Below are 11,014 nucleotides of genomic sequence, written 5' to 3'. Positions count from 1 at the left end.
GTGAAGCGTCTATGGTATCAAAACAAATTTACCCATGTATTCATTTTAATATGGGTGAGAATAGTTAAAGTAATAAGATTTCTCTCTTAAATATGAACTAACATTAAATAAGGTATTTGCTCTGGAAGAAAGGGTCCTATTAATGATCACACGATTCCATGCAGGATTTCTTGAAGGATAAGGACTAGAAATGCACAAGATGAGAAAGGATGGATGGACTAGTTTAAGGAGCACCCACCTGAGACTGAAATAAATAAGGATAGTTTTATACATGAAGAAACAAAGGCCCAGATAGGCTAAGTCATGGCCACACAATTAGTAAGATTTGATCCCAGGTCTTCCAGAATCCAAATCCAACATGCTATCAATTATGCTCTATCATGCTATTTCTCTCAGCCAGGAAGGAATGAATTGCAAACCATTTATTATGTGCTTAGGATGTCCTAAGCATCTGTCAAGCTCTAAGAATACAATCAAAAAATCAAAGATAACCCCTGCTCTCAAGTATTTTTTATTCTAATAAAAGGGAGTGATGGCCGTGGAGGAACATTTTGGTTTGGAAAATTCTGGGGATGAGGGAAGGAGATTAATATGCCTTTAACAGGAAAAAATGGTAGAGCTGATTTGATCAGGATGAGTGGAGTATCAGAAAGCACTTGCCTCACCTTTAGAAGTTTATTTCTTTATGCTATTCATTCTTCCTTAATATTAACTTGGGATTTTATTCTGCGTTAACAATAATAATTATAGTCCACTGCGTCAAGATCTAATTAAGGTATTTTCATTCTGAGGATTATTAACCAAAGACATTCCTTTTAAGTCAAAAATTGAAATGATTTTCCCCCCTCTAAGTCATCATTAGAAATTCTAGAAAACATGAGTTTAAAATGGAAATACTGACAAAAACTTAAATACAAATGCATGACTGGTACAGCAATAATGCAGAATTACATGACAAGATAGCACTTAGGTGATGACGACTATAAAAGTGTAGAGAAACTTATTAAAAATGATCCAAAGAAAGATATAGTATTATACCCATGCATTTTCCTTCAAATACTTATTATCCTGTGCTCATATGGAAATCTTAAGTTCTTAAATATAAAACTAGAGTGATACAACTTTTAAAAAAGCATCACAGTTTATATATGTGTTTTTTTATTATCTGGATTTTGAATAATTTCAAATTTTAAAATGGAATAAAATATTGAGTACCTTTTAAGTGCTAGGCATTGTATTCATTGGTGAGGAGGGGGATACAAATAAATGTATGATACTGCCACGAAGTAGGGTACAATCTCTTGTAATATGGTAGAGTAATTATTTCATAGTCCTGGAATCGGCAACAGAGCACTAAAAATAACAGTTTTTATTGTAGTGGTTCCCAATCTGTGGGCCTAAGACTCTTGGCCAGGAGTCAGTAAAAAAAGCATTTATTAAGCACCTACTACTGTTAAGCTCACTGAGGATACAAAGAAAGGCAAAAGACAGACTCTGCACACAAGCATCCTATAGTCAGCTGGGAAAGACAACACACAAACAACTACATACAAATAAGTTATATACAAGATAAATGTAAGAAAATCTAACAGATGGAAGGCAATATCATTAAGAGAGATAGGGAGAGGCTTCTTGCAGAAGAGAGGACTTATGCTGAGATTTGAAGGAAACTAGTAAAGTCAGGTGGTGGAGATGAGGAGGAAGGGAATTCCAGGCATGAGAGACAGCAAGTTAAAATGCCCAGGGTTGGGAGATAGAGTGTTTTGTGTGAAGAAGAGCAAGAAAGCCAGGGTCATTAGATTGTAGGGTACATGGTGGGTAGGTGGGGGAGTGTAAGCTCTAGGAAGCCTGGAAAAGTAGGAAGGGACCAGGTTATGGAGGGCTTTAAAAGCCAAAGGATTTTATATTTGATTCTGTAGACAATAGGAAGCCAATGGTGTTGTCTGAATGGGTAGTCACATGGTCAAACTTGTGCTCAATTGCGATCAATCTGACAGCCGAGTAGAAGATGAATTAGAATAGAGTGAAACCTGAAGCAAGGAGACCAATCAGCAGACTACTACAGTAGTCCAGAGGTGATGAAGGGTGGTAGCAATGTCAGAGGAGAAAAGGGGGCATAATGCAAGAGTTATTACAAAGGTAAAATTGACAAGACATGACAACTTATTGGATATGGAGAAGTTAAAAATAAAACCTGGTAAGGAAGTTGGAGGACAGTGTAGGGAATCTAGGAAGAGGTGAGGTTTTGGGGGAAAGATGAGTAAAGTTTTGGGCATGCCAAATTTAAGATGTCATCAAGACATTGGATTGAGATGTCCAAAAGGTAATTGGAGATGTGAGAGGGGAGGTCAGGAAAGAGGTTAGAACCAGATAAATAAATATGAAAATCATCTGCATTGAGATGATAACTGAATCAGTGGCAGCTGATGAGATTATCAAGTGAAAAGTATGGAGGGAGAACAGAAGAAAGCCTAGAACAGAACCATGGGTGATACCTTAAGTTAACAGGCATGACCTAGATGAAGATCCAGTAGAGAAGGCTGAGAAGGAACAATCAGAGAGATAGAAGGAGAATCAGAAGAAACCAGTGTCACAAAAACTTAAAAGAGAGTACCAAGGAGAAGATGGTGATTGACAGTGTGAAAGATTAAGAAAGATGAGGATTGAGAAAAAGGTCATCAGACTTGGTGACTAAGAAGTCACCGATGACTTTGGAGAGAACAGTTTTAGTGGAATAATGAAGTCAGAAGCCAGAATGCAAAGAGTTAAGAAGGGAATAAGAGGAACGAAAATGGGGCCATTGCTTATATCCCTCCTTCTCAAGGAATTTAGCCACAAAAGGGAGATGACATATAGGACAAGAGATAGAATGGATGGACAGAAGAAGCGAGGGTTTGTTTTTTTCTTAAGATGGGGAAAACATGGTTGTTTTCAAAGGCAGGAAAGGAAGAAAGATTGAAGATAAGTGAGAGAGTGGAGGTGATTAAGAGGGAAATCTTAATGATGTAAGATGAAAAGGCAGGGAGAAGAACTGCCTCCATTTTTTCCAGTGAAATATGAGGCACATACTCTGTGTACACTTACACCAGGCCTGCACAACCCATGGCCCACAGGCAGTTTACAGCCCATGGGCACACCAAAGGATTTCGGCCCACAAAAGATGTAGAGGATGTTTTCCTCTACATTTTTTGCCGTCACCCAAAATTCTTTGGTAGGCTGCAGGCAGCCCACGGGCCGCATATTGTACAGGCCTGACCTATGCTAATATCAAGTAATGATCTTTGAAATTTCTTGTCCTTAAAAAAGGTTGGGAACCACTAGTGTGACGGAGTGTTGGATTTAAAGTCAGAAGACTGAAGTCCAGTCCTGGTGTGCTCCTTCCTTCCTCATGACCATAGCTAAGTCACTTTACTTCTCTGGCCTCAGCTTCCCTCATTCTTTTAATCTCTTTCAGTTTTTGACAGACTTTTTGTTCTTTGATTCATGGCCCTTAAACTTATTTAGGCCTTCTTTAGCCTTTGCATTTTTTGTGCATTTAAACTTTCTAAGGCGCCTATTTAGGGTTCTCTTTTCTAAAAAGTTTCTATATTATTGCCTTATGGACCTTGCCCCCTGGGCCTCTTTATCTTTGGGCCTCACTAAAAATACCATTTTCTGCTAGTGGTAGAATATTGCCCCGTGGCAGGAATTTTTCTATGTCTTTGATTGTATAGTTCATTATTAACCTTTGACTTCACCATGGCAATTTTTTTCCTTCCTATTTGCCTTCCAATCTTCTCGTAGGGTCCATGCCCTCTCACTGTATCATGTCTCAGTTGCCTTCAGGAGCTCTGATTCCCTTTCTCCTGAGGCAAGATTACTCGTCTTGCTAAGAACCAAATCCTTGCAGATTTTTCTCACTGTGAGATCTCCATCTCCCTTTATGGACTATTTCTCCTTTCCCAGGGCAGCATTCATCAGTGGTACCTCTCCTACCACTGAAATAATATTTCTCTTTGTCTTTCTCTATTTCAATACTTCCCTTTGCCTCCTCATCCATGTTCCTATAGGCTCTCCTCTTCCTAGGTGACTACAGAATAATTTTCCCTTTACTGTTAACCTTGACTTGATTAGGATACATCTCATATATTCCCCGTCTTGTTCCAGTACTCTCCCCTTTCATGTGCCTTCTCATTCTCTAATTTAGTTCCACTAAAACACTGATTCACCTGTAGGCAAGGTGATTTGTGGTTTATTCCATGATATGACAGGCCTGTTTCTCCACCATCACTTCTGTTTGATGTGTTTTCACCCTTATCTCTTTGTATACTTTTAAAAAGAAATCTCAATATTCCATTATTTTGTTGGTATTGTTCTTGGTTGCTGTATTTGTTTACCTTTCTTATATTTATATTGTCTAGGGTATTTGAAAAGCAAATAATTTGTTCAGGCCTGGCATTCTTTCTAAGAATGCTTCAAACATTTCTTTTAAATTGAATGTCCATGTTTTTTCAGTAATAGTTAGGCTCAGGTTTGCAATATATGTCACTTTGTGTTGAATCCTGAGCTTCTTTACTCTTCAGAAGACATTATTACATTCACTCCTGCTATTTCTGGTGGGAACAGTATTGTGATATTGTAATTTCTTTTCCTTTATATTTGAAGGTTTTTCTCCTAGTTGCTTTCAGAATCTGTTGTTTGCCATTGTAATTGTTAAATTTAACCACAGTGTGTCTTGGAATTTATAACACAGGTTTTATTTTTTGAAGGGAGGGCAATTCATAGATTCTATCAACTGGCACTTTATTTTCTGTGTTTAGAACTTGTGGGAAGCTTTCTTGTATTAGTTCTTGCATTATATTGTTCAGGTTTTTTGACCTGTGATTTCTTTCAACAATACCTATAATCCTCAACTAGTCTTTATGCCTCCTGTCTTCAAGATCAATATGTTTTACTTGTATGGAGATCATGTTTTCTTTTAATTACTGTTTTTTGTTTTTTCTTCTCTTCTGTCAGATTTTATTTGTGTGTACTTGCATTCCCAATCACTTATTTTTTCCTCTTTGTGAGACTTGCCACTGTGGATTCAAGATTTTCTATTCTGACTATTGTTTCTGCTGTGCAGGCCATAAATTCTGCTTTCACTATTCTCATTTCTCTTTTAAATGATTTAGGAAAATCCTCTTGAGCTTCCATGTTCTCTTAGAAATCCCACAGGGTCCTCTGCCTCAATAGATGTTGACTCGTCTTCCTCTGTGTTGCCTGAGACAGGACTGTGGCAATGCTCTGTGTGGGCAGAGAACTGAAGGAAAAGGAAGCTAGGGAAGAACACTGTGTGTGTGGGGGGGGCTGGGAGTTGGGGGCCGGGAGAGGGGGGTATCACTCTGCTAAACCTGAAGGAAAGAGGCCAGCATGTAACTAGGGCCAGTTCTGTCCCCCAGAAGTCACTTGGGGCAGAAACTGAGGCTGGTGAATTATGAATTGCCCAGCATAAGAGTATTCTGAGTCAGTTTTAGGGACCAGCTCTCAGGGAAACTGTAATCAAAGGGGAAAGAGTAAGAAAGTGAATCACAGAGGAATATACAGAAAAAAAGACTGAAATTAAATCCCATTAAAAACATTTAGCATTAAAATATAAATCAATAATGCTGTTATCAATAGGACTATTGGCTCTAGATCAGCTAAATTTTGTTTACAAAAAACTCACTCAAAACAAAGTTTCGTACAAAGTTGAAACAAGGGTCTATAGCAAAATCTGTTATACTTAAGTTGAACTCAAAAAAGCAGGAATAGCAATCATGATCTCAGATAAGGCAATCACAAAAAATAAATTATTAAAAGAGATAAAAAGGTAAACTACACTATGCTAAAAGGTACTATGTACAATAAATTAACAGAAATAATTTACACGTATGCACCAAAAGATACTATATATGAGGACTTAAAAGAAAAGCTAAATAAGTTTCAGGGAAAATAGAATATAAACTATAACAGACTCAAGCTACTAAGGTAAGAATTCACTGTTTGAGAAAAACTTCTGGGCAAACTGGAAAGCAGTCAGGCACAAATTGGGTTTTGACCAACACCTCATAGAAAATACTAAAATACACTGCAAATGGATACATGACTTGAATATGAAAAGTCGTATCACAAGCAAATTAAAGAAGCAATAAAAATATTCTTTCAGATCTATAGGTAGGAGAATTTATGACCAAAGGACAAATATGATCAAGGAAAATAAAATCATTAACTGGTAAAAAAACTAAACCTTTGCTGCATACTTCTCTCATTTTCAAGATATATAAAGAATTGACCTAATAAGAGTTATTCCCCAATTGACAAGTAATCAAAGGACATGAACAGGCAGTTTTCAAAAGAAGCACAAGAATCAACAGCCACATGAAAAAATGCTCCAAATTTTTAATAATTACAGAAATAAAGATTAATGAAACTCTGCGATTTCACCTCAAGACCCATCAGTTCAGTAAAGATGACAACAACAACAAAAAAGGGAAAATGAAAAATGTTGGTGGGGCTGTGGGAAAACTTGCACATTGACAAACTTTTGGTGGAGCTGTGAATTGGTACAGCCATTCTGGAAAATAATTTGGAATTATGCTCCCAAAGTCACTATACCATTCCTATACTTTGATTCAGCGACACCACCATTAGGCATATGTCCCTAAAAAATAAAAGAGAGGAAAAGAACTCATATGTACAAATAATATTATAGTTGCCTTCTTTGTTATGGCAAAGAACTATAAACTAAGGGGGTCTCCATCAATTGAGGAGCAGCTGAACAAATTATGGTACGTGAATACAATAGATCCTACTGTTCTATCAGACATAATTAAAGAGATGGTTTCAGAGAAACCTAGGAAGGCGTGTATGAACCGATACAGCATGAATTGAACAGAACTAAGAGAACAATTCATTCTATAACAGCACTATAAAGACAAACAACTTTGAAAGACCTAAGAGCTCTCTGTCCAACACAGACAACCCATGATTCCAGACAATTAATAGTGAATCATGTTGCTCACACCCTGACAGAGAAGTTACTGACTCAGGGTGCAGAATGAGACACATATGGCTGATGCAGGTATTTGTTTTGAATGACCATGCATATCTGTTAACAATGTTTTTTGCTTTGCTTTGCTTTTTTCAATTAGTAGGGATGACAGGGAAAGATAATAAATGCTTTCCAATTGAAAAAATAAAAACGACAACTTTTTGTTTGTTTGTTTTGGCTAGGCGATGAGGTTAAGTGACTTGCCCAGGGTCACACAGCTAGTAAGTATCTGGTATCTGAGGCCACATTTGAATTCAGGTCCTCCTGACTCCTGGGCCACTGCTCTATCATTGCCACTTAGCTGCTCCGAAAAAAAAAATACCTTTAATTTAAAAAATTGCCATTTGTGCGAAGAATGGATTGGAGAAGTGAAAGACTGTATGTTATTTCTTCTCTATCCCAAATATCAGCAATTCCTTCAACCAAAATTACATGGCATGACTGCAGGTCCTTTAATCAACTTTCTTTAGAGTCCTTTTTGCTTGTAAATGCTCTCTCTTAAATATACCATCCAGAGCTAAACATAACACTTCTGATGTGATCTCTCCAGGTCGGAGTATAAAAGAATTATCATATCCTTCATTTTGAATTCTGCTTCTATTAAAGAAAAATATAATTGAAGTAGCTTTTAAAAAAAAATCATACCACTGATTCAGATAAAGCTTGCTACCCAGTAAATTCCCACAGTCTTTTTCACATTAACTTTGTCTACCCTTGCTTCTCCCAATCAGTAACTGTGTGCTTGAGTGTTGAATCCAAATATGACTTTACATTTGTTTCCATTCCATTTCACCTTACTCAGTTTGAGCCTGCTGAAATCTTTTTAAAATACAATATCTTTACTCTTCCTGACTTCTTCACAAGTCTATTCTAACACTCTTAAACTATCTTACTATATTTTACTATTAAGAATTACTTTAGGAGTATAAGGAACAATTAGTTTGCTGGCTATCTAAATCCATGCATTATATTAACAAAACTACATTAAAACAGAACTGTCAAATAAGTATTCAAATATTCAGAAAGATCAATAAATTATGACTTCACATTTTTATAGCATATTAGTGAACAGAAATAGTTCCCTTTGGAAATATTCTCTTGTCTTATACAACAATTTGAGGCCCTTTAAAGTTATGTACCTGCATATTTAAAACATTAAAATCTTAAGACAAAAAAATTAAAATTATAAAGCTGAACACTTAAGATATTAAAATCCCCATATATAGGTGAGATGCAGTATGGCTTTCGCCACACACTTTAAGATGAGAAATATAGAGCTGGAAAGATCTTCAGAAACTATCTAGTTCAAACTTCTCATTTTACAGGTTAGGAAAATGAGATAAGGTAATATTAAATGACATGCTGAATTCCACATACAGTTAAAGATGAGGTTTGAATCTACTTCCTCTGACCTCAGGGCAACCTTCTTTGCTCTGATCCCTCCATGTTTACCCAATTGAAACTATAACTAATAGCAATAAGACAAGAAAAAGAAACTGAAGGAATACAAATAGGCAATGAGAAAACAAAACTATCACTCTTTGCCCATGATAGGATGGTATACTTAGAAAACCCTAGAGAATCAGCTAAAAAACTAGTTGAAACAATTAATATTTTCAAGCAAAGCTGAAGGATATAAAATAAACCCACATAAACATTAGCATTTCTATAGCTTTTTTTATTCTGAACATAAGAAATAAAACATGCATTTCTATAACATAGAATAGAAAAAAGAGATGATTTCACATGAAACTGCAAATCTTTTAAATATATAATAAAGTTATTATGTAACTTATTTTTCCTTTTTTCTTCCCTCCTCCCCTACGCCCACTCTAGAGATGGCTATCATTAGACACGTGTGTGTGTGTGTGTGTGTGTGTCTGTGTGTGTAAAATCATTGTATACATATTTCTATTTATCAATTCTTTCTCTGGATGGAGATACCATCTTCCTTTATAGGTTTTTTGTAGTTAATCTGGGTATTTATAATAGTTAAAATGGCTTAGTTGCTCAAAGTTGTTCTTAAAATAATATTACTATTACTGTATACAATGTTCTCTTGGTTCTGCTCATTTTGCTCATTACTCCATGCAAGTCTACTTATGTTTTTCTAAGAACATCAAAATCATCATTTCTTATAGCACAGCTGTATTCCATCACAATCACATACAATGACTTGTTCAGCCACTTCGCAACTGATGGGCATCCCTGCAATTTCCATTTCTTTGCCACCACAAAGAGAGCTTTTATATTTCAGGACATATAGAATCTTTTTCTTTTTTCCTAATCATCTTTGGAAATAGACCTAGTAGTGCTATTGCTGGGTCAAAGGGAATAGGCAGTTTAATAACTCTTGGGGTATAATTCCAGATGGCTCACCAAAATGCTCTCTGACTATGATTCAGTTCAGTTCCACCAATAGTGAATCACTGTCCCAATTTTTGCACATCCCCTCCAACATTTGTAGCTTTCCCCTTCAACCATTTTAGCCAATATGGTAAGTGTAAAATGATTTCAAGGCTGCTTTAATTTGTATTTCTCTAATCACTAATAATTTAGAGAATTTTTTTATATGACTATAAATTGTTTTGATTTCTTCATCAGAAAACTGCCTGTTCACACCTTTTGACCAAGTATTGATTAGGGGATGACTTTTATTCTTATAGATTTGACAAAGTTCTTTAAAAGTTTAAGATATGATACCTGTATCCAAAAAACTGTCCATAAAAATTTCCCCCCAATTTTCTTCTTTTCTTCTGATCTTGGCTACATTTGTTTTATTTCTAGAAAACTTTTTTAAGGTAATGCAATCAAAATTATCCATTTTACACCTCATACTGCTTTCTATCTCTTGTTTATTCACAAAATGTTCATCTCTCCATACGTCTGATAAGTAATAAGTTCCATATTTTTCAAATTTTCTTGCAATCTCTCTCTTTATATCTAGGTCACGTATCCATTTTGACTTTATCTTGGTAAATGGCGTAAGATATTGCTCTATGCCCAATTTCTGCCACACTGCTTTTTAGCTTTCCCCACTCTGAATGTAGATTGAAGCATACTTTGTGTTTTCTTTATTTTTGTTTTCTTTTGTGTTTTCTTTTGCAACATGCATAATATGGAAGTATTCTGCATAACCTCATGTATAACATCAAACTGCTTGCCTTTTCAAGGAAGGGGGAGGGGCCAAGGGAGGAAAAGAATTTGGAACTAAATTTTTAAAATGATAATTAAAAAATCTTTTACATGTAACTGGGAAATACTTCACAAATAGATAAAAATAATTTTTAAGTAATAAAAAAGGGGAAAAAATGAACCTATAGTTAAATAGGTAAATTCAATACAAGCAGTTAAGTGGAAGAATGTGTACTATGGCTAAATTTAGTCCCTGTGGAGAATACCCAAGAAAGAGCTGTTCCCTCAATGCGCACATTTTCCAATAACCTTTCCCTCCACTCCGTCTGCCCCACCCTTGCAAAAGGCAGTTCTTCACTTTTCTCCTGTTTGGGCTTCCCCCTTGTCTCTGTCTCTTTCTCTTGCCCTCTTGCACCTCATCCATTTTCCTCTTCCTTTTCCCCTCCCCCCTTTTCCCCCTTCCCACGTGCCACTCCATGCTCTCCTATACCAACCCCAACCCCCAGCAGGTTTCTAACCTCGTTCTGGGCTCCTACTGCTGAGCTTGCGCACTGCCTCGTGCCTCATTTTCTCCAGCCTTCCCTCACCGCCCCCCCATGCCCCCCCCACAAACTTCCGACCACACCCTTCCCTTCAACCCCTCCCCCCTCTATCCCAACCTAGCACGGGTCTGGGAAGCGGCTGGCACAAGCTGCAGAGCTGAGCGTGTGGCTGGAGGCTGGAGAAGGCCAGAGGACGCTGGAGGCGAGTCAGAACGAGGCCACCAAGGGGAGGGGGGGAGGAGGGGGTGGCGAGCCCGTGGCGGACACAGGTCAGCGTTTGACCAGA

This window comes from Phascolarctos cinereus, unplaced genomic scaffold (genome assembly GCF_003287225.1).
Source record: "Phascolarctos cinereus isolate Bilbo 61053 unplaced genomic scaffold, phaCin_HiC Scaffold_2;HRSCAF=192, whole genome shotgun sequence".
NCBI classification, from domain to species: Eukaryota; Metazoa; Chordata; class Mammalia; order Diprotodontia; family Phascolarctidae; genus Phascolarctos; species Phascolarctos cinereus.
This window is presented reverse-complemented; position numbering follows the sequence as displayed.